Source organism: Fukomys damarensis, unplaced genomic scaffold (genome assembly GCF_012274545.1).
Source record: "Fukomys damarensis isolate Sample0158 unplaced genomic scaffold, DMR_v1.0_HiC HiC_scaffold_16, whole genome shotgun sequence".
NCBI lineage: Eukaryota > Metazoa > Chordata > Mammalia > Rodentia > Bathyergidae > Fukomys > Fukomys damarensis.
This window is the reverse complement of record NW_022900928.1, coordinates 31,709,922-31,714,535: the sequence shown is the minus strand read 5'-3', so window position 1 is coordinate 31,714,535 and position 4,614 is coordinate 31,709,922.

The following is a 4,614-nucleotide window of genomic DNA, read 5'->3' as shown; positions in this document are numbered from 1 at the left end:
TTTTTTTTTTTTTTTTTTTTTTTTTTTTTTTTGTGCCAGGGATTGAACTTGGATCCTTGACTTGCAAGTCAGGCAGTGGAACCACTAAGCTAAATCCCCAGCCTAAAATATCACATTTATACCATAAACATATACTGCACATTAAAAATACAGAAAGAAGGGCAGGGAATTTAGCTCAGTGGTTCTGGCACCTTCCTCGCAAGCTCAAGGGCCTGGGTTCAATCCCCAGTACCAAAAAAAAAAAAGAATGGAAACATAAATGTGATATTTGATGTATGTACCCACCGTGGAATGCTTAAATTAAGCCCATGAATATCACCTTGTATTTTCAATGATGAAACATTTACAAATCTACTTTCAGCAATTTTTAAGTACAGGGCTATATATATATATATATGATTCATTATTACTAGCTGTAGTCATTGTGTTGTACAGTAGATCTCACCAACCAGTGTACTGCCTTCCTCTGTCAATTTGGCTTTTTTACATTCCATATACATGTGAAACCATGCAGTACTTATCTTTCTATGCCTGGCTTATTTTATTTGACAAAATGTCTTCCAGGTTCATCCACACTATTAAAAATGACAAGATTGTCTGCTTTTTATAGGCTGAATAGTATTCTAGTGTGTATGTGTATGCCACATTTTCTTTACTCATTCATTCATTGATAGACACGTAGATTCCACATCTTGACTATTGTGAATAATGCTACAGTGAACATAGAGTGTATATATATATATATATATATATATATACACTCTATGTTCACTGTTATATATATATTTCTTTGACATAGTAATTCACTTACTTTTGGGTATTGTGTCCATCAGCTTTCTGCCACTGTAACAAGTACTGAGATAAACAATTTAAAGAAAGCAATGTTTATTGTGGCTCATGGTTTCAGAGGTTTCTCTCCACGATCCATTGGCTCCGTTGCTCTGGGCCCCAGTTGAGGTAGGACACTGGGGCAGCAGGAGAATGTGATGGAGGACAGCTGCTCACTTCATGACATCGAGAAGGCAGAAAGAATGGATGCATGTGCTAGTGGGTTTCCTCATTTCTCCCTTTTGTTCCGTCAGGGCCACCATACTAGTGGATAGTGCCTCCCCCATTCAAGGCAGGTCTCCTCCTTCAGTTTGCTGTCTCACATGCAATAGTCTCTGGAAACATCCTCTCAGGCACACCCAGAAGTGTACTTTCCTTCCTGAGCATTTCTCGATCCAATCAACTTGACACTCAAGGCTAGTATTCCAGTGGGATTGGTAGAACATCTGGTGATTCTATATTAAACTTTTCAGGAAGAAACACCCGCACTGTTTTCTAGAATGTTAACTTACAGTCCCATCAATAATCTATGATGGGACTCTTCTCTATATCCTCAGCAATGCTTGTTATCTTTCACTTTTTAATACTAACCATTCTACAATATCTCGTTGTTTTAATATGCAATGCCCTAATGATTAGTGATGTTGAGTATTTTTTCATGTACCAGTTGTTCATTTGTATGGTTAGGTTTTTGTTTTGTTTTGTTTTGTGTTTTGAGGAGAATGCCTCTTAAGCTTCTTTGCCCATCCTTAAATTAGATTGCTTTCTTGCTTCTGTACTGAGTTCCTTATATATTTTGGGTATTGATCTCTTATCAGATGTATTTTTGCAAATACTTTCCCTTCTTCTATAGTTTGTTTCTTCACTCTTTTATTTCCTTTGCGGTAAAGAAACATCCTAGTTTGCTGCAATTCCATTCGTCTATTTTTGCATTTGTTGCTTTCTGAATAATACCAAAAAATAAAAAATAAAACATTGCCCAGACTAATGTAATGGAGTATTTTTCCTGAATTTTGTTCTAGAAATTTTACAGTTTCAAGTCTTCCATTTAAGTCTTTAATCTATTGTGAGTTTATGTTTATATTTGCCCAGTTTGCCCACCACCGTTCATTGAAGATGCTGTCATTTCCCCATTGTCTCTCCTCGGCACCCTTGTGTAAGGCAAACTGGCTATAAATGTGTTTGTTTATTTCTGCACTGTTCATGCTGTTGGGCATTTATATTTTTTAAAGATTATAGAAATAAACTTAAAGCATAAGAAAAACAGAAGAATATGTGATGAAGACTATATATCTTATAAAGCCAAAAATATTTCCTGCTGGTCTTCAGAACCTGATTTAGAAGCTTCATAAAATTTAAGTTTTACTCATGTATTTGTTTGTATTTACAAGAATACTTCATATAATATACTATTTCCTATTGTCTCATATTAGGAGTTTTACAATGTCTCACTGTCACACTTTTAACGATACAATCAGTAATTTCAGAGGTGTCAGCTCGATCCATTCCTTGTAAAGATCCCTTTTCCCATTTCTACTAATGATTTTGCATTGATTGATGTTTGTTGCCCAGATATTTCATTAAATATTGTGAAATGGTTACTTTCTGCTTCCATTATTCCCTCTGCGTGTGTTAGGTGAAATGTTTCAATATAAAAAAATTTTTTAAAAGGTTGCCCGTATTAACTATTTTGTTACCCTGAAATACAGTTTGCAAAGGCAAGGCGAAAGTTTGTTCCTTTTTCAGATATCTCTTCAGCGTGATCTTTTCCAGCTACTCTACTTAACACTGTCATTTTCCCCAGCATTCCTCAAGCCCTCTCCCTGTTTTGTCCTGTTTTGTTTGGGTACCAGGGATTGAACTCAGGACTTTGCTCTTGCGAGGCAGGCGTGGTGCCACTAAGCTAAATCCCCAGCCCACCCTCTCCATGATTTGATTCTTCTCTGTAGCACTGAAAATAATCTATCATATTATGTGATTTTTTATGTTTACTGTCTGTCTCTACTACTAGAAGATATGCTGTGAGGGCGGGGATTTTTGTCTAGTTTGTTCAGCGCTGTCTACTCTGCATTTAAAAGTGCCCTGAGGGAGCGCAGAATATGTGTATTTCCAGACTATGATAGTTCTGTGTGGAGGGAATGCCAATTTTATCTTGGATTCTTATGAAGAGAAGGTTTATACATTTTCTATGGAACCCTATAATGCCTTCCCCTATTTACGCTACTCTGGTTTTTTGTTTGTTTTTTTTTGTGGTACCAGGGAACCAACTCAGGACCTTGCGCTTGCAAGGCAGGCGGCGGAACCACTGCCCTCAATCCCTGGCTAAATCCCCGGCCCTGTTTGGTTTTTTTTAAGAAGAAGATTTTGCTTCATAGCCAGCTCAGTTCTCAAGAGTCTCTACCCACCTCGCCTTACGGTACTGTATCTCCTCTTGCAGTTTATATATGCTACCACCAGGTGGCAGGAATGTTTAATGAGTGCTCAAGAAATTCAAATGATTCATGCCCTACCGATAAAAATATTGTATATAGCAACACCCTTTCATAACAGAATAGCAAAACATGTTTCTTTATTAAAACAAGTAAACTACAACCAATGATTCATAATTTATTTTAATTGTGTTAAATCTTTAAATTACTATTTATTTTAATGAAGTTGTGATTATAAATTGCCATATTAAGGCAATTTAAGTAATCAGTGAACAAAAAAAACCCTCAAAAATCTCTATTCCTAAAACATTCACAGAGAGGTTAAAAGAAAGGAAAGTAAATTTTAACTGAAGTTTAAGATGTTTACATAAAAGCACACATAAAGTTCACAGGAGAGACTCACTGAAGTACCTATCTCTCTTTCTGATACAGAAATAGAATATCACCCTCATGATTCTTCCTAGTCATTCTTTCACAAGGTCAACTATTTTTCTGGGTTTTATCGCTACAGATTAGTTTTTGTTCTTTTGTTTTATATCAATGAGTCTTATAGTATGAATTCTTTTGTGCCCAGATTTCCTTTGTACAACTTTATGTTCTTGAGAGCATCCCATGCTGGTGAGTATACCAATATTTTCACTAATTTTCCCTGTACTTATATAAAAACACAAATTATATACAGAATTATATAAAATGTGTGTGGTAATTCCATGATGTACATCGCTGATTTAATAAAAACCTACACTAAATCAGTTATCTGTTTACCATCTAACACAAGGGACATTACAGTGCTTTAACTCCATTTACCACCTTCTTGCTTTTTCCTTGGTTGTAGTTTACTTGTTCTAAGAAAGAAATATGTTTTGTTATTCTGCCTTATGAAATGGTGCTGCTAGTCACAATTTTTTATCTGTAGGGCATGAATCATTTGAACTTTATATGCATTTTTAACTCCACAGAACATTATTAGCACTGTTCTATACAGTAAATATTTGATATACTTTTTACTTTTCCACTGTTCTTTACTTCTTAATGATTTTTCATACTTCTATATGGGGAACATTTTCCTTCTGCCTAAATAACTACCTTGAGTGTAGGTGGAATAGCAGTGACTTCCCTGTTTTCATTGGTCTGAAGACCCTTTTACATAATTTTCACTACTAAAGGTTATTCCTGATATGTAATGGTCTAGGTTGGCAAACATTTTCTCTCAGAATTTTAAAGACACTATTGTCTTCTGGCATCATTTCTGTCAAAAGTCACCTGTTGAGAGACCCAGGAAGGACCCAAGGACCCCAGAGGGTGTTTTTTTCAGCTGCCTACCTGCCTGCCTGTCTGCGACCACCCGGCGGCGTGC